Genomic DNA, 21,392 nt, shown 5'->3' with positions numbered 1-21,392 from the left:
CTCAATAGAAAGTGTGAATCAAAACCAAACTGTTCTCTATTAAGTTTCAGTTACAAATAGTCTTGGGGCAGGAAATCGTGCACCTATCCTTGTACCAAGTGAATACTCTTCACGGGCAGATCATATCAAGTACTACCTAGAAGGCTATGTCTCTTACATCTGGACCTTCATTTCCACTGGGAAATATACTGCATAATTCATTAGAGATACCAAAGTTCCTGAAACTAATGTTTCTCCTGAAACCTATAAAGCCATTTCTAGATCTGTCTCTTCTGCTGCTCAACTCCATGAAAGAAAAATTAAGAAGTTCGAGGCTAAGGCAATGCAAGATTTCTTATCTGGAATTTCTCATGACATCTACTAGCAACTTCCTGGTGAAGATAAGGGAACACCCTTCAATGTATGGAATGCACTTAAGAAATAGTTTGAGGGAACTAACAACATTCTTGCAAATAGGAAGAAAGTTGCCTTGTTAGATATGGATAGCTTTAAAATGTTTCCTAATGAAACTCTCTTTGGTGCATATTCCAAGTACAACATTGTTGTCAATAGGGTGAAGAAGATGAAAGGTGAAAGATGGTAAGAGGATTTCAATATGAAATTCTTGAACATTCTATCTCCTAAATGGGACACAATGTATATGATCATGCTACAAACTACAATCAACATGGATACTATGTATTTGTTTGATCTGTACGCTGAACTTCAACAATATGAGCCCAAAGTCAACAAGATAACTCAAGGCACTACCTTTGATAATCAAGGACTTGTCATGGTAAATCCATCAACAGTGGCAAATCATTCTTAAAACTTGATTTCACATCATAATCCAATCCCAAACCACTTTGCTGATCAGTTTTCCAACAAAGGGTATATAGTGCTTCCTTATCTAAGTTTGGGTATGGCTTAATAGTATAATCAGAATCCTTACATGCTAACTCAACAACCACCTCAAATAGCAAATGTGTACATGGTAAATCAGCAAGCTTTCATTGGAACCACAATTGAATCTCCTCAAATCAACAAGGAAAAGGAGTATGAAGAATGCTTGACACTTCTAACCAAGTTCAATCCAAAATTCTTGAAGTTTGTGAACAAGCCAACTAGGAACTTTAAGAACAAAGTTATCAACAACCCCAACACTATCATCAGAACTCTGGAAACTTCCAAGGAGGGAACACCAATCAACAAAGCTTCAACTCTCAAAATTTAAATTCGGAAAATTATAATTCTCAGAAGTCAAACACAATGGTTCTCGATAACAAGTCGAAGTTTTATGATGATAATGAAGTAATTAGGTGCCACTTGCTTGCGCATGAACATCATGAACATGCGGTAGACTTCTCGGAGGTGCCAGTAAGGCTAAGGCAGGTATTGTCAAGGTGAGAACCATTTTGCTAAGGATTGCAAAATAAAGAGAAGAAGCTCAAAGATAAAACATACTACCTTCGAACGGTGGAGCAGATCAAGAAGCAGTCAAAAGACAAAACTTTCATGGTCATAGGACCACCAAATGTGGGAGTCTGGGAAACAAATAATGAAGAGCATCAAGTAGAAGAAAGAGGCTTACAAGAACTATTTATGCTTCATGGCTAATGATGACAAAGAGCCTTCTCCTCTCCATCAACAAGTTGTTAAGAAGGTATGCTTTATGCTTCGTGATAATCATTTAACTGTTGAACCTTTCTTAGCTGATATTGACCATATTTCTGAAATAATCTAAAAACATGGTGCTAATGCTGAATATCATGTCAATTACTACAAAGACGAATTTGTTGCCACTCAGTTCAGATTTGAAGAATTGAAATGTAAAATGGCTAAGTTAGAAAATGACCTTGAAATCAAAACGGGGGGTACCTTTTATGTCATTTGAACAATATGAAATTGAATTAAATCAACATGACATCATTGCAAAATATAATTGTGAGATGTATGCCCAAATCAATACAAAGATCAATAGTTATAAGGCATCTAAAACGCTTCTTGAAGAAAACACACATGTCATTCTCTCTAGACCAATACATAATGGGGGCAAATACTACACTCAATGGAGGGTTTCGTAGTACTTTGGGTGCATGATCAATAAGGAATGAGATGTTGAAGACGATGTTAGTCATCATATAAATGTTGTTTTGTTTTTTTTTTTTTTGTTTTTTTTTTTTTTTTGTAAATTAGATGAAAACCCCGACAATTATGTACCACAAGAAAGTCCTGTTAAAACTAAGAAAAATAACTTTTGCAAGACGACAATTAGAAAAAATTATTATGTATGGATCAACATAATTACCGATAAATAAGACACGCAATTAGATGATGGAAAGTTGCATACATGAATATATTGTGACGGACATTTGGTATAATACTAAATATGATATCGAACATTGCAATCATAAATATGTTGTAAATGATATCGATCAACGGAAAAATTAGAGAAAGGAGACTTTCATGATACCTTCGGTGGTGATCGTCATAGTTGATGCGGTAATTGGAAAGGACATCTCATGATAAAAGTGAGAAGATATGAAGTGAAACATGAATGAGTTGAGAAAGAAATATACACTTATAATTAAAGTGGTTAAGTTATATATCTCGTAGGTAATTAGTTTGTTTGTTCGAGCTTCTAATGACATAATTTATCCACTTATTTGCTCTTCTTTTTTTACTTGCACCTTAATGACTAGTATAAACTAATTTTCTATACATCGGACATTTTTTATCCCCATCTGGCCATCTTTTCTCACCGTTGTTGGTAGACGTTCTTCATACCAGAAGCTATTTATATAAGCATATAAGACTTATTTTATTTCCAGTATTGGTACATGCTATAAATTATAAAATGTTTAAATTGCAATAATATTTTTTACATTGTTTTTGTCAAGCTATTAATTAAACAACATGAACAATTACCTTTAATAAAATAAAAATAGTGTATGAATATATATTTAGTTTACTTCTCTAATTCAAATATCTAAAATATGTAAAAACAATTATTATGTATTTCACATGTTCCACAACTGAAGAAAGTTACAAAAGGAAAAAAGCCAAATTCACAAAAGGCACGGATAGACATCAAGTTTCTAGTTTTGTGTAATAGCCTCATATTGATTTCTGGTACTCATTTACAATGGGACAGTAAAACACTATCTACGATTCTTTAGCTTGTACGTTAATCATTGAATATATTTCTGAAGTAATTTGTAAATTTATTATTAATCTATTAAGATAGTTATTAACAAATTAGAAGCACTTATATCTATAAAATCAATAAGTAATTTCAAAACACTTTATGCCTCTCCCTCAGGTAGGTTTTTGTTTATTCAGTTGAATAAAAATGACTCATAGTCATCCTTTTCCGAAGCAACTTTTCTATATTTTTTATTATTTCAGTGGAAAATTCCAATAAAATCACATCAAATTTTTATTTTTTTAATATAAAAGACCCGATTAACTAACTTTATATAATGATTTATTGTTTTCTATTGAAAAAATAATAAAGATTGTTTCGTTAATTTAAAAAATATATATAAATAATCAGAATTTTTCTGTATAAAAAATAAAAGTTCTGATTAAGCTTAAATTGATCCAAAATATTAGGATTTTATTGAAAAATTTTATTATTTTATTCGCTAAAGTTATTAATAAAACTTTAACTCGATTTAGCTATATTTTATATAAATTCACATGACCATTGTATAGTATTCCGAAACCTTTAATTACGATTTAAGATAAAAGAATATGATATTTACTAGCCATTATGGTTAAATGTGACCAACTGCCATGATATTTGTTTGATTTTTAAAATATATTTGATATTATTTTTTTATGAGACGATCGATACATATAACGTCACTTGAAGTATATGTTTATATGTCTAAATCATAGAGTTGAATTAGTCACATGAATCTATTGTAGCTAAAATCTAACACATATGGTTACATAAATTATTTTATGTGTCCAAAGGTTAGTGTTTATTAGTCACTTAGTAGGAAAAAAACTAGTAACTATAAGTATTTTGGTTTAAGTTTGTATGTGTCTAAAAGTAAACAATAATCATTTTGAAACAAAAATCATATGACTATCAATAGCTTATTGTCACAACTTAATTGTTTATGTGTGTCAAAAAATAGACGAAATTCATGATAAAAGAAAAACATGTGATTGTGAGTAATTTATGTCACAGTTTATGATTTAAAAAAATATATGAGTATAAGTATTATATGGTCACAGTTTAAAAGAAAAGAAAAGATTGGACTCTAAGTATTTTCTGGTGACAATTTATGTAACATTCCAATTTTCGAGTCCAAAAAAAATCGTTTTTAATTAAGTAATTTATAAAAATCATTACCGAAAACATTTCCGATATCATATCCATTCATAAACAATCATAAATGTCTCAAAAACAAACATCGAACAGTAATAAAAATAAGGGTACAATCCCAGAACACTCAATGCAAAAATCATGTGTGTGTGATGAGCTACTACGCCGTCGGCTCCTTCCCCTTGGATGAAGATGTACCTGAAACCAAAACTGAAACTGTAAGCACAAAGCTTAGTGAGTACCCCTATAATACCACATACCATACAATCACATAGCATACATACTGCCAGGCAATTCTGGGTACCCGACCTACCCATGTTAAGCCATTATGAGGTGCTGACTGCCCATGTCAAGTCATTATGGGGTGTTGACTACCCATGCCAGGCCATTCTGGGGTACCTGCCTACCCTCTGGCCTATCTCACCCGGTCACGAGGACTATTTCACCCATAATACTATCACATAATAACATATCATAAACATGTTGTCACACATATCTGGGGTGTCTAACCTACCATTTCAGTTCTAACAACCGATCGGGGGACTATTCCCCGCTTACTATCACTATCACATAGCACATGATTTACTGGCACATATGTGGCAACCCGAAATGTTCATTCGTACAAACCCTACAGTCAAGCACTTCAATTAAAAGTTAAATACTTTACTGCTAATTTTTAGTCGGTTTAAAGTCTGTATGAGTATTTTAATAATTATTCTTGAAACGAACGGATAAAAGGAAGTAATTTCTAGGATATCGGGGTACCAATGAAACAATCAACACCTTGGTTAGGTGTTCAGGGCCAAACAAAAGGGGTTTGGGCCGTGAACTCCCTTAGGGACACAAACTCATGCCTTAGGTATGATTTTACTCTTCATTCTCTCATTCTTCAACTTCCCACCTCAAGAACTCTCACCATTCTCTCTCAAGTATCATCCCACCCTTCTCCCGATCTTCCGAAAACGTAAGTGTTTCTTAACTTGATTTGTTGTTATAACCTAACATCTAGTTGTTATACATCATTTCATCCATTCATTCTTGGTTTTCACTTAGATCTTCAAGTGTTCTTCAAAACACCAAGAACACCTAGAACACACACTAGTGTTCTTGGACCTTAAACACCTAATCAAGCTTCTATCTTGTAAGTACACTTGTCCTAGATTGTGTGTGCTTGAATGATCTTGTTTACACTTAGAAAAAAAACCAAGAAATCATAAGATCAAAGGTGTTTACGGCCAAGGGATGTTCTTGGGCCGTAAACCCTTATAAGTGAGGTTAAATGAACCCTAGTCCCTTCCTTAGCCTTGGACACTAGTCTAGATCACTTCCTTGAAGGGTTTAGGACCTTAAAAATCAAAGAAACCAAGTCTACATAGAGTTTACAGGTGTAAACTCATAAGGAAATGGTCCTTAGGCCGTAAACTTTATAAAGGGGTGATATTGTGCCCCTAATGATTCCTAAGGCTTGGATTTGATCATAGAATGCTTACTCTTGACATACAAGACCTTAAATCACCAAATGGCGCTTAGTACCTTGAGTTTACGGCCATAAACTCATGGGGGAAATGGCCTTAGGCCGTAAACTCCATAAGGAGTGATCCTTGGGCCATAAACTCCAATGCCATGCCATGAAACCTTTAGATGCAACCCTATGGTACCTATAGCACTTGAATCAAAGTGTTTTCATGTCCTAGGGTGTCTTAACTTGGTTAATTAGTTGTTAAACAACTAATTGGATACATATATGTTTTATTATATGTTAACTAGGATCATTGTGTTTGTTCAAGTCTTCACTTGACATGTAGCACCTTGTCCAACACTTCTGTACAATCCACTAACTATAGGTGAGTTCATACCCCTTAATTAACCTTTTAAATGTTTTTAAATGCTTTTATGGGGGGGGGGAATACAAGTTGAATCATATTAGTTATTATATCAATCACATGTGATTAATAACTAGTACACAAACGGATTTACTATGCTTTTAGCTGTTTTACCAAGCATACTACCTCATAATGTTTTCTCAGATGTTTTTATTTGTCAAACTCTTTATCAAACTTGTTTTATATACGAAACCTTTCCTTTCAAAACTTTGTATTAACTATGTTTCAAACTATGGATTTCATATACTTCAAACTGTCTTATCAAACAAACTACTTTTAAATCATTTTATATACTGACATCAAGTCATATATATATATATATATATATATATATATATATATATATATATATATATATATATATATTTATTATTAAACTCTTCAAATATTCTACTAAACTTCTTCTTTTATACATACATACATATATATATATATATTGTCAATTACATGTCTAAATATTAGTTGTGTATTATGAATACATATGTAGACACAAAAGTTCTATCAGCTCAGTACCTTTGGGTAGCAAAGGAATACTTTCATTCATTTTTATACATAGATTACAAGTAAACTATAATAGGTATAGTTTAGGAGATTCTATTTACTATTCCTAGTACAATTGTTAAAAGCATGTCTAAATATGTATAGTTATATAAATAATGTTTAAAGGACTTAGGACTGCTAAGTCGCTTTATTTCATTTTCCTTTTTTGGATGTGTACATAAGGTATCTGTTAGTTTTCCGAAGGTCGTCTAAACCTTAGATATATATTATGTATACATATGTAGATATAAAGGTTCTAATCAATCAGTTCAATACCTTTTGGTAGCAAAGGTATACGTTCATCTATTCATATATATAAATTCCTAGTAAGCTATTATAGGTATAGTTTTGGGTATATATATGATTTCATAACATTAATGTGGATTATTCGACCTAGCAATTCGTTGCGGAAGTCACCTTTAGTTCCTAGAATCTCTTATATGGAGAACGTTTAGTATGGGGACTATCAATCACATTATTATCTTACTTTCAGCGGGTCTCGTTAGAAGACTACTTACTTACTTTTAGCAAGTCTCGTTAGAAGACTACTTACTTACTTTCAGCGGGTCTCGATAGAAGACTACTTAGTTACTTTCAGCGGGTCTCGTTAGAAGACTACTTACTTAGTTTCATTCGGGTCTCGGTAGAATACTCCTTTTATATTAGTAGAAAAAATGGGATTTTCTAGGAAGTTCAAATGTTTACAAATACTTACAAACACTTTCATTAATACTTATACAAACAATGACAATAAATACTTATGAACTCACCAGCTTAAATGCTGATCTACGCTTTCAAAATAACTTGTATTCTCAGGTCCCAGTAGACAGGTATGATGACCAGGTTTTGAGAAGACGGGGCATTCAAGATTCGTCTTTATTTTGACTCATGTTTTGGTGTCTTATTATTTTGAAAGAACACACATGTATGAAATTATACTATTAATGAAATGGATGATGTTGTTGCTTGTTTACTACTTTGCATTGTTATGATACTGTACATGATGTCCTCCACCCCAGAACGTTTCTGCCGTTCTTGGTTTTGGGGTGTGACAACATAGAACACATCAAGTAATAGCAAACTAGCCAATTATCACAAAGACAATCATCTCAACTGTAATCAACTACCAGTAGGTCGGCCTCGGTGCCTTAGACCCACTTCTACTGGAAGGTAACTCACCTCGTAAACTGTGTGTCGAATCTCACAGAGAAAATCTCTATCAGCTACTCCGATGACTCCCGGCTATCAGAGATACATAACACTCAATCAGACTCTATAACACTACTCAGGGTAAAATGACCGTTTTACCCTTAAGTCGAATTGGGACATACCTAAGTCCTAATTCTAGCTTATCAAGCCCAGCTCTCTTATGGCCCATTAAGGATTCCCTAGGGGCCCACTCATTGCCCAATTTTTGATTTAGACCTTATTTCCCTAAATGGGCCTAAAATTCCCAAGTCCAATATAATAATCCTCAAGGGCTGAATCTTGGCCCAAAAAGGCCCAATACTCAAGTTTCTTATTCCTAAGTCCAAAATGATACTTCACAATGGGCCATGGGGCCCAAAAGTCCAGGCCCATCCTCTTAGGACCCAAAAACCCAATTTTCCCAATCTGCATGCGTACGCACGGCATACCCGGCATGTACGCCCATCGTACGTTGCCCTTGACCAAGATGGGGAGTTTGACCCAATATGTGTGGCATACCAAGGAGTATGCCTAATGTATTGTCCAGCCTCTTTGGGACTTTATTCATGACATAATTCGTTAAGTCTTTACGTCCAAAATGTAGATCCAGGTCCTTTTAGACCTCCTAAACCATAAAGTCACGAACTTTATGTGCTTGCATGAAAGGTTGGGGTAAAACATGATTTTGGTCCATTATACCAAATTTAAGACCATCTAGCCCTTTCATGGTTTTGGATTAATCACCAAGATCCGATTTTTATGACCCTAGGTGCTTCTAATAGTCTAAAAGGACAGATCTTAAGCTCTGTAACCAACAATACTAAAACACTCCCACCAATGGGGTCGAAAAAGGACATAAAAACCCAAATAAACAAATCTATGAATACAATGGTCAAGTATGGATCTTGATACCTCAAAAGAGTCAGAAATGGTGTCAATCCTCTGGATCTACAAGCTCTTGGTGGATCCTTGCTTCTTCTTCAAGCTCCTTTCTTCTTTTCTCACAAAAATAATACACAAACACTCTTAAATGGATTCTAGAATACAAAGGCACACAAAGGGAGCTAGAGTTTTCATGGTGGCTGGGTAAGAGTGAAGGGAGGTTGAACCAACAGGGCTTATGTTCTTTATATAGCGAGCAAACTATAATATTTAGGGTTTTAGGATCTGCACACGTACGTTGGGCGTACTCCTGGTACGTTTGCCATACATGCTTGGCCTCTGCGCTTCCTTTCCACGAGTACGTTGGGCGTACAAGGCAATGTACGCTCCGCTTACACAGCCTCCTCAACCCACAATCAAGGCCCAAAGGTCAAAGCCTAACCCAAACCACACCACACTTCAATTATGATGAATAATAATAATACCTGGAAAATCATGGATGCTACAAATCTCCCCGACCCGAATTAGACTTAGTCCTCGAAGTCCATTTTCGCTACTAAAAATAACTTGGAATAGTGCTCTCTCATTTCATCCTTCGGCTCCCAAGTCCATTATGAGCACTTGAGGTGCTACCACTTCACCTTGACTAGCTCTACTTCCTTTTTCCTCACCGTCTTCATCTTTCTATCTAGAATGACTATCAGTCGCTCGATGTAAGTCAGGCTATCATCCACCTGAATATCCTCGAGAGGTACTATTGCAGAGTCGTCTACCAAGCATTTCTGCAGTTGGGAGACGTCAAATGTGCTATGAATCTGGCTAAGCTCGGCTGGGAGAACCAGTCTATATGCCACCTTGCCCACCCGGACCGCAACCTTGAAAGGACCAATGTACCTGGGGCCTAACTTGCCCCACTTCCTGAATCGAATGATGCCTTTCTAAGGCAAAACTTTTAGGAGTACCATATCCCCGACCTGGAACTCCAGGTCGGATCGATGCTTGTTGGTATAACTTTTCTGCCGACTCTGAGCAGTCTTAAGCCTGCTCCGAACCTGATGGATCCTCTCTATAGTCTTGATTACCACTTCGGTACTCCCCATGACCCTCTGACCAACCTCACCCCAGCATATCGGGGTCCTGCACTTCCTCCCATATAACATCTCGAAAGGAGGACAGTCAATACTTGCATGATAGCTGTTATTATAGGAGAACTCAGCCAAAGGAAGGTAAGTATCCAAACTACCTACGAAGTCTAAAACACATGCCCGCAGCATGTCTTCCAGAGTCTAGATGGTCCGCTCACTCTGTCCATCTGTCTGTGGGTGAAAAGCAGTGATGAAGTGCAGACAAGTACCCAACTCATTGTGAAACTTCTTCCAGAACCTGGAAGTAAACTGCACGTGTCGATCCGAAATCACTGAGACTGGCACTCTGTGCCGAGCTACTACCTGTCGAATGTAGATATTGGCCAACTTCTTGGGTGAGATGCTCTCCTGGATCGGTAGGAAATACGCACTCTTGGTCAACTGATCCACGATGAACCAGATCGAATCCACTCCCCGTGCAATCCTGGAAAGCTTTGTGATGAAATCCATAGTAATAACTTCCCATTTCCACATGGGAATGTCCAACTACTGCATCTTGTCGTGAGGCCTCTGGTGCTCTACCTTGACCTTTCTGCAGGTCAAGCACCTCTCGACGTACCAGGCGACATCCCACTTCTTGCAGGGCAACCAATAGTCAGGTCGAAGGTCTCTGTACATCTTTGTCGCCCTGGGATGGATACAAAACCTGGATTTGTGTGCCTCCTCCATCAATACCTGGTGCACACCTCCATGATATGGGACCCACACCCTATGGTGAAGAGTTAACAATCCACGGCTGTCATAGTCTAGCGGGGAAACCTGCCCCAGAATACGCTCTCTCTTCCAATGTTCTTCCTTTATGGCCTCCTGTTGGGCATCCTAAATCTGCTCCAACAACGGAGTCACAACTATTATCCTCCTGTTGGCCTCCTGTTGGGCATCCTAAGCATGTCGGCCACAACATTAGCCTTCCTCGGGTGGTAGAGGATCTCACAATCATAATCCTTTACCACATCAAGCCACCGATGCCGTCTTATATTCATATTTGGCTGATCCATGAGATACCTCAGGCTTTTATGGTATGTGTAAATGGTACAATGAACTCCCTAGAAGTATTGACGCCAAATCTTGAGGGTTAAAACAACAGTCCCAGCTTCAAATCATGCGTCGGATAGTTCGCCTCGTGAGGCTTCAACTGCCTCGAAGCGTAAGTGATAACATGCCCTCTCTACATCAATACCGTGCCCAAACCCGAGATGGACGCATCACAATATACTACATAATCATCCATGCCCTCTGGCAGGGCTAAGACCGGCGCCTCACACAATCTCTATCTCAACATCTCAAATGCGGCCTGCTGCTCAGGCCCTAGTGAAAGACCACGAATTTCCTCGTCAACCGGTTCAGGGGCACAAATATCTTGGAGAAGTCCTGAATGAATCTCCGATAATATCCTGCCACTCCCAGAAAGCTTCGAATCTTAGATGGAGACCTCAGAACCTCCCACCCTATCATGGCCTCTACCTTGGTCGGGTCAACCGAAATCTTGTTCTAGTTGACAAAGTGCCCAAGAAACTGCACCTCGCGCAACCAGTACTCACACTTGGAGAACTTAGCATACAAGCTCTCCCTCCTCAAAGTATCCAAAACCTCCCGTAACTGCTCCTCATATTGCTCCTGCATCTTGGAATAAACCAATATATCGTCAATGAAAACAATCACTGATCTATCCAACATCGGCCTACAAATGCGATTCATGAGATCCATGAACACAGAATGAGCATTGGTGAGCCCAAAAGGCATCACCACGAACTCATAGTGACCATATCATGTCTGAAAAGCAGTCTTCTGCACATCCTCCTCTCTGACCCTCATTTGATGATAACCCGAACGCAAATCAATCTTGGAGAACCAAGATGCTCCCTAAAGCTGGTCAAAGAGATCATCAATCCTCGGGAGTGGGTAACGGTTCTTCACTATAACCTTATTCAGCTCCCGATAATCTATACACATCCAATTCGACCCATCCTTCTTTTTCAAAAATAAAACTGGGGCACCCCAGGGTGAACTGATCGGCCTAATGAATCCCTTGTCTAATAGCTCCTGCAGCTGTGTAGACAACTCCTGCATCTCAGGCGGAACCAACCGATACGGTGCCTTGGCTATTGGATCCGCACCGGGGACTAGGTCGATCCTGAATTCTACCTGCCTCTTTGGAGGTATCCCAGGCAGCTCCTCTGGGAATACATCCTTAAACTCTCGTACCACCTACACATCTTTGATCGTCGCCTCACCCACCTCCAAGGTATCCATGATGTAGGCAACATATCCAGCACAACCCTGCTAGAGGTATTGCCTTTCCCTCATTGTTGAGCATATGGTTGGTCCTCGTTGTGGCCTCTCTCCCTGAATCACTAGCTCTCCCCCACTTGGGGTCCTAATCTGCACCAACTGCTGCACACAGTCGATCACCTTCCCATTAGGGCTCAACAAACCCATCCCTATGATAACCTTGTTATACCGTAATGGTATGGGAACCAAATCTACCAAGTAGCGCTCTTTGTACAACCTCAGAACACAATCTCTGAAAACCTCTGACGCCAACCCTGATCTGTCGTCTGCAATCTCAACCTCTAGGGGGCAATCTAACATTCCCGAAGACTCTGGAAACCTCTTGTTAAACGCAAGAGAGACAAATGATCGGGTAGCACCCGAATCAAGAAACACCTGAACTGGAATACCGTTCACATGGAACGATCCTAAATAGAGCACACATACATACCATATCAAAAATCATAGCGACATATCATAAAAGATTAGAGAGAAGAAATCAAACCCTTCACCACATCGGGTGCAGTGCGTTCCTCCTCAACTGTTAGCTAAAATGCTCGGCTCCGCACTACTGGATCCTCTTCCTTGACCTTTCGGCCATTTGTAACTCGTGCAGTCGCTAGAGTCGGCCCTACCTCTGGCGTTGTTGTTGTTGCTGTTGTTGCTGTCAATCTAGGGCAGTTGGCCTTTTTATGGCCCCTCTGATTGTAATGGAAGCAAATCAGGTCTGATGTTTGAACTGTGGGGGCAGGGGCAGTACGACCCCTACCAAAGTGACCCGTCTTGCCACACTTGTAGCAGCATGACGATCCGGCTCTTCAAGCTCCCTGGTGCAGCCTGCCGCATTTCCTATAGCGGCTTTGGCCCGACTGGCCCTTTGACCTAATGTCGAATCCCTTGGGTTTCTTCCCAAAACCCTCGTAACCTGTTCAGTCTCTGCCTTCCTCTTCTTGAGGTGCTACAAATCAATCTCCCTCTCCCGTGCCCTGGTAATCATGGACTCCAGGGTCAGGCAAGCTGAAAAGCTGACATGCTCTCAGATATCAGCCCTCAACATATCATGGTAGTGGGTCTTCCGCATCTCCTCATCCCCCGCATACTGAGGTACCAACAAGGCCCTATCCCTGAATTTGGCAGTGATCTCTGCTACTGTCTCAGTCGTCTGTCTCATGTCATTAAACTCTTTGGCCAGCTGTTGAAGCTCAACAACTGGCACAAACTCAGCCCTAAGCCTGGTCACAAAGTCTGACCAAGTCATAGCTGAAGGGTTTTGAGCATTCTAACACTCCTAAGTTGTACATGCAACCCTAGAAACCTTGGATCTCTATGTTTTACTAAGATACATGCAAATTTGATTTTCCAAGGTTCTTAACCTAACTAGCCTAGCATGGGGAACTTTCATTTAGATCACTAAAGCTAAAAAGTAGTTTATTGAAAAATCACTTTTTACGTCGTATGGCGTCATGCCGGTTCTGTCGCGAAACTTCAACAAGTTATAACTTAGATTTCGATGAGGTTTTCGGCTAGAAATTTCTAACAAGATAATTTAAAACTTTTAATAACATTATTTTTACTTATTTCCAACTTAACTTTACATTTTTGTTAATTTCAATTTTTGACGTTTGATTGGAATCTCATAAGACTTCCAATACTTTTCTGAATGATTCTAAACATAGTTTTACTTCAATTCTCATAAAACTATATTGTTAGTACTCATTGCTCAAATTCATATATTATTTAATAATATTAATTTAAAAACTAACAAAACACGATAACCGAATGTGTATGGTACAGTTCGCGAGATATTTTTGAGGAAATCGGTAAAGTAGATAGATACTGGGTGTATCGATATGTTCTTGTTCTTCCAGAATTGCACGTCTTGGCCCCATGATACTTGAAAAATGAACAACAACAAAAACCAACAAAAGCAGCAAAAAATTAAGAAATAAGCAGAAAATTAGAAAACTATATGCCCGGTTCGTGATTTCAGTTCAAGACGTATTTTGTGGTCGACCATCCCAAGGTCAAATTGAACTAAAATTGATGTTTTGGGTTTGTGTAATATGTTATTCTAAGGCTATTTAACATACATGAAACCATGATTTACTTGACAAATCGACTCAATTTTGGCATTTAAGCTTTAAGAACAAACCCTAAGTCAAAATGCCTAAAAATCTAGAAAATTAAAGATTAAACAACTTAGATAACATACCTTTGATGATGTAATGTAGAAAAGAAGCAAGAAAAACAAGAAATTCTGATGAAATCAAAGTGTGTGTGTGGGGGGGGGGACCAGTTATGATATCACATTGTAATGTATGAACAAAATGGTTGAAGAAAGCAACTGATATGCTGACTGGAATCCGTGATTTTTGACTACTCCACGTCGTGAATTTGGGGTTCACGTCATGGACCATGGTTGGGCTAATTTTTATGGTCTGTTTCAATGTTAGGCATAAATCATTATATTTGGGTATTAGTTCTTAGTCCATATGATCCATAAAACTAGTCTTGTTACTTTTTTTATTTGATTTATAAAAATTCATTATAATTTATTCTAAAAATGTTGTGCATAAAATAATTATTTTTGCTGTTATGATACGGACCCCACACTTGATATTTATTATTTTCTAAAAATTAAGATGACTATGATGATTATTTATCAAGAAACTCAAATAGAAATGCAAAAATTAAAATTGAAAAAAAAAACCTAAAAGAAAAATGCAAACCAAGCTCGGATTGCCTATCGAGAAGCGATTTTTTTAGTCATGAGTCGGACTCTGTGCCACCTTACGTTGAATCTGTTCGAATTGGGCTCTTCACTTACACTTTTTATTCCTTCCATTTCTTCTTTTATGCTTGCACTCTTCTTAGATATGCTTTCTTAGAGTTCTCCTTCTTTCCATTAGAATCACCTTCCTCAATCTTTCATTTCACCCCCTTATTTTTCATAATAAGTTCAAGTTTTCCTTTTTCTCTATGTAGCTTGTTAGCTTCTAAATCCTCCTTATCCAAAGTTGGATTTCTTACATCTCGTGTAATGTCTTTCTCTTCAACACTAGACACTAAATTGTCTTCACTCTCTTCACTAACTAGAGAATTTGGAGTTTTATACGCAAAGACTTCAAAACCATTGGAATTGAAGCTCTAGGCTTAGTACCCTTGACTTTTTTAATTGCTTGAATTTCTTCTTCCAACAAATTCTCTAACTCCTCAAGCTCGTTTTCTTCATCCATAAAGAATACTTCGTTTTGAGCATAATCTTGAATCCGTCTTCCACTCCAAAAGTCATTTCCTCACCTCCTACTCACAATGTAAGTTTAAACTTGCAAATATCCACCAAGGCTCGTGCGGTATTGAGTAAAGGGTGTCCAAGGATAATTGGTACATTTTATCTTCTTTCATGTCTAGCACCACAAAGTCAATTGGAAAAATAAAATTTCTAATTTTTACCAAAATGTCCTCAAATATGCCTCTAGGATGAGTCACTGAACGGTTGTCCATCTGAATTGTCATTCTAGTAACCTTGATTTGGAAGGTTGAACTTTTGATAAAATGAATTGGGAATAAAATTTATACTTGCTCTAGAATCAGCTAAAAAATATCATAATATTTCCGAACTCACATGGAAGTTTGAGGCGTCCAGGGTCTCCTATCTTCCATGGTATCCCTTCCCAAATAACCTTAGAACTCTATTCAATAAGGACTACCTTGGAATTCTTTTCTAGTTGTTGGCGAGTGTCAATTAAGTCTTGCAAAAACTTGACATATTCGGGCACTTATGCCAAGGTCTCAATAAAAGAAGTATTAATCGGAATACCTTTAACTTGCTTCATAAACTTAATATGTTCTTGCTCCAGCGGGTGAACTTTGGCTCGATAAGGAAACGACAGTGGAGGACTAAAAACTTTAGTATACGAAGATTTTTTCTATTCAGACCTAGGCCACGTTGTAGAGATTGAATCTCCACATTATGAAGACGGTAATTTAGTAACAATTTTTTCCTCGACTATCGACCGTTTTAGCTGTGGTTCGGGCTGCTTTGTATTTACTTCAAAGGCTTCTAAGAACTCGCAAATAGTTTCTTCTTTAGTATCGATGGCCATGAAATGCGGTTGTGGTTTGTTATCGGGAAGGAGGTAATCGTTCGTTAACCAATGTAGTTAATTGACCAAGTTGAGCTTCAATATTTTGGATTGATGCTTGATGATTTCTAAGTAAAGCTTGTTGATCTCTCATTAGAGATTTCCGGTTTCTTATTGCTGCATCGTTTCACCATTACATTTTTTCATAGCCTCCATAAATCTAGTAAGCATGGACTCAAAATCAGCTATCTTTTTAGGTTGTGGTTGCTCTTTTTGGTAGAAGCCTCGGCCTGTTTGCCTATATTTCTCTTCTTTTTGCTTTTGGTATTCATCGTAAGGCAACCAATCATTCTTTGACTTCCTCCAATATTCATCGTAGCGGTCTCCATTTGAGTGGCATACTTGATCTTTCCTATTCTCGTTCTCGTCGAGACGACATTCTGTTGTCAAATGTGGACCCAGTTCCTTTTGCTCCATTATTCTGAGGATCGTGATACTCACATGAATGCTTAAAAAATCTTCAATTAATTCCTTAATTCCAGCAAGAATTTTTCTTTGATAAAGGTCCTTGAGAATCAAGGAGTTGCCTTGTTATCACATTTACCCCATTGTAGAAGATTGATACTTCTTGTTTCACATTAAGATCATTTTGGGGGCATTTTTTAAGTAATCCCTTGTAATGCTCCCATGCTTCATAAAGTGATTCACCCGGTTGTTTCTCAAAGTTAGTTATTGCCTTCTTGAGTTTGGACACTTTTGATGGTCGGCAAAATTGCTCTAAGAATTGTTCACGCATTTTTTTCCCCTGTATTAATTGCACTGGGTGGAAGTGCCTTTAACCAATCCTTAGCATCTCATTTGAACGTAATCGGAAGCATTTTCAATAACATTGTCTCCCGTGGAACATTTGAGATGTTGAAATAATCAGCGATGTCATTGACTTCATCAAGGTATTTGTAAGCATCCTCATTATATTTCCTAGAAAATGGAACATCCTTAAGGGCGGAAAGAATATGTCCCTTAAGCTTAAATGTTGTGGTAGCGGGAATTGCGGGTTGTACTAAGCCTGGAATGGTGTCCTCTTGAATTATCTTCTTGTACGTCTCCATCAAGATGTCGGAAATGTCCTCCATATTGTTTCCTTGCTCGCTTTCGGGTTTGCTACTTTTTTCTTTTTCATAACCAGCTTTCATTTTATTAAAATTGTTCTCAATGCCTTCTAAAGTACCTTCATCTTTCCGAGGGGGGGTTGCTTGATTGTCCAACGTGCTTTCCCTTCTTCTAACTAAAAACTGATTTAAGATCCTTGAATAGTGATTTCCTTGATGTGTTTGTTTCTCTAGCTTTCTTGAACTTTTTTTTATGAAAGCTAACTATGGATCTTCAAGTGATGGCGTCAAAGGTGTATTTGATCCATGGGTCATATACTGTCGCAACAAAAACAAAATAATAAAAACGTAAAATAAACAAAAATTAATTAAAAATTCCTACTGAACGTTCACCATGACATGGTAATGATACCACCTCATGTTGATGCAGATAAACTAAACAGAATGTAAAATAATAATAATAATAATAATAATAATAATAATAATAATAATATCACTTATATCTTGTCGTGGGTTTGGCCACCACGTCGTGAAACAAAATTAACTTTTGCAGAAAAATTAACTTTTTGCGGTTTTTACACCACAAATATGATTGATTAAGCTGAAGCAATTAAATTATCAACTAAAAAAGTTGTTCCATGGCAATGGTGCCAAAAACTTGATGTTGTGCAGACTATACCTTATCTAGCTTTAAATTTATATCCTAACCAATTATCTACTAGTGCACCTATAGGCAGTGTATCTAGTTAATGTATAGTATAGTAAAAGTAAGTTAGGATCGCACACAGGGAATGAACTTAATTAACTAATCTAATTACTAAAAATTAACTTAAAATAAACAAGAGTTTAAATGGTTTTTATCTGATTTTACAAGTTTAGAAAAACTTAAACTCTTAACTAATGGGTTTAATCAATAATCTAAAAACACTTTCGTTTAGTTTGAATCCACTTCTACTCTATGGTTAGCTACTAATTATGGATTATTAATGTTGGTTACCAACTATTATTCAATTAACAAGTTAAGCCCAATTTTACTAATATTTTTACCAATTCATGTACTACCTTGTATGGTCATACATAAGCAAAAACACAGAATTAGTTATTAAATATAGGTGGGATATGTAAGATTTATCTAAGCAAACACACTTATGGTCATAATTTATGTTCTCCAACACAACTAAATTAGTGACTTTTATCACTTTTCTAAGATTTGGTCGATCCTAGCTCTAGGAATTTAATAGTCACTAAACTACTAGGTAACAAGTTCATGTAATTTAATGGTCACTAAGCTACAAAGAACCTAAATTCAAGCAATCAAAGTATCAAATATTAACATGCAAGGTAATGATAATAAGACATAAGCTCAAAACCAACTATTAAAATCCATAATTTGAAATACTAAACCATAGAGCTAAAGTTTCATCTAGCTAAACGGAAGCAACTAAATTTAGCTACTCATGGCTGAAAACATAAGCACAAGCTCAATATAAATTGATATGATTAAAGTAAGCAAACCAATATAATGAATGTTTTCTTGAATCTCTTGATATCCAAGCTAATCTCCTTCCCAGAATACTTTGTGTACTTTCTATACTTTGAATTTGGTTTCTCTGAATAATTCTCCTCCAGAAAATTCTCCAAAAACTTTCCAAGTACCCGTTAATCGTAAAAGTGGAGTATTTATAGTTTTGGAAATTTCGTGCTTCATGTCATGAATAATGATTTGACGTCGTGACTTGGGTATAAATCCTTATCGGGAAAGGATTCTGACTTCCTATGTACTTATCTTTTAGAATAGTCACTCCATGTCATGATGTTGATGGCCACATCGGGATTTGGGTTTTTTTGCAAGAATTTTCTTCTGTTAAGCTTCCATCCTCCAAAGTTCCAATTCTTGTCAATTTGGATCCTTATTCTTCAAGAGTGTTCCTCTTGGCTGTAAAATACAATTTAATTCAATAAGTACCAAATATCTTTGCAAATAACCATAAAATTAAATAAAATATATTAAAATATTGCCTAAATGTGTATAAATATGGCAATATCAAAATACCCCACAGTTATCCTTCGCCTGCCCTCAAATAAAACTAACTTATTTTAAGTTAAACTTCCATCACCAATATCACATAAGACAATCCATTTTGAACTCAGTTATTTTACCAAGACCTCAATGCGTATATTTTTATCTAAAATCCTAACAACTTCCCAATCCTATATACTCACAATCCTTATCAACCTTCACCCCTTAGTTTATATGACATTCATTTCTACAACCCTCTAAATCTATCATCATAAATCTTCATTAACCTCAAGGTATTTTTGGTTATGCTACCCAAGCATACATAATCTAGAAAAATTAAAACCTTTGATACCACAATGGAGCTCTTTGGAATTCTTCACTTCTTTGAATAATTGATCTTTGATTTCTTTGAATTCAGCACCTTTATTGTTTGATTTTTGGTATCTTCAACTTTTGATTCTTCAGAATTTTGATAATTTGGTCTTCATAGTTTGATAGCTCCAAAATTCTTACAACTTTTTGGTAATTTCTCTTTTTTTATATCTCAGTTTTTTCGCTCAATTCCTACATGCTTATGCAATGAAGCTTAACTTCAACCTTTATTGGTTAGAGGTATTAGTCCAAGTGCAATGACTACATAAGCTTTCATGGATAGATGGCAGGTACATGCTACGAAACTTATTATGCCATATAAAGTACCAGATTACCTTTTATATCTCATGGCTTGTCACTAAAACTTGGGAAGGCACATATATAATAGAATGTATATTGGCTCAATAAAACATTTGAGCTCGCATTGGATCATCCCATACACCACTAGCAACTTAAGTTTTTAACTATTACTAGATTTAATTTTTTGATTATTATTTCAAATCTATTTCTAAATTTTTAAATTTTTTAAATTCCTATAAATTTACCTTTTCGACCCCTACCCCATACTTATTACATACAATGCCCTCATTGTATTCGTAAAATAATTTAAAAGCAATAAAAGGTAGGAAAGGAACATACTCGCCTAGGATAGTAGTTGTGAGATCGATTTCTAAATGCGTTTGGAAAACTTGAACATCTTGATTATGTAATTGGAACTTGGATCTTCTGATATACATAATTTTGCCAGAAAAATGTGAATTAGAAACTTACGTCTTCAACAAGTGTGGTGCATAAGATCTTCAAAGCATAGCATCTCAATGTTAAAAAGCATACACCACCTTATAAAATAGAAATTTAGAGTAAAAATGTCACTTTTCACTACTCACGACGTGATATTTCACGTCGTGTTGTCGACGTAAACAACTTCTGAATCGTGATGGCGTCAAAGTCACGACGTGGAAAGAAAATCCACGTCGTGAAAACTAGGAGTTCCAGAAATTTGTTTTTGCAAGACATCTTCCATGCACGTGATGTTAATTTGACCTCCTTAATGGATTAAGATTCTTCTCTAAACTCAATATTTCTAGGTATACTGCCAAGCATATTTAATAGTCCAGTTGAGATAAAATCAGTTTTATAAATTTAAAACTTGAGTAATTAGTAACCACACATGCTCACGACGTGGTATTTTTTAAAAAGAATGTTCTAGTATTTTTATATAATTATACTATTTAATGAGATTATGACTTATCAAACTCATTCGACTAACGGCCCTACACCATACAGGAGAGCAGTGGATGAGAGTGGACACCCATTCAATGCCATTTCATTGGTTGCTTCCTTATACTCTCTTTAGAGCATGGTTTTGTGAATGAGGGCTACTATTTATTTGATTGACTTTTCTTATACATATAGTAATTAACTTTTAATTATATATATATATATATATATATATATATATATATATATATATATATATATATATAAGGTGTAAATGTGAGGTTTAAATATTAATTAGTTTAATAAAATCTATTAATCCATTAATATTAAACCAGTTATGATTTGTCTTTATCTTTTA

The 21,392-nt window shown here is 36.4% G+C and overlaps 1 non-coding gene across 1 annotated transcript; it reads left to right on the top strand.

The window, feature by feature from the left end:
- Window positions 1-16,953: 16,953 nt before the first annotated feature.
- On the top strand, window positions 16,954-17,060 carry LOC145038111 (small nucleolar RNA R71). Its single transcript, XR_013679178.1, has one exon. It is a non-coding gene; the product is annotated as a small nucleolar RNA R71 (small nucleolar RNA).
- Window positions 17,061-21,392: the final 4,332 nt, after the last annotated feature.

This window comes from Lactuca saligna, chromosome 3 (assembly GCF_052625555.1).
Source record: "Lactuca saligna cultivar CGN05327 chromosome 3, ASM5262555v1, whole genome shotgun sequence".
Taxonomy (NCBI): Eukaryota; Viridiplantae; Streptophyta; class Magnoliopsida; order Asterales; family Asteraceae; genus Lactuca; species Lactuca saligna.
Note: the sequence above shows the minus strand (reverse complement) of the source record. Positions and strands in the feature narration are given on the sequence as shown.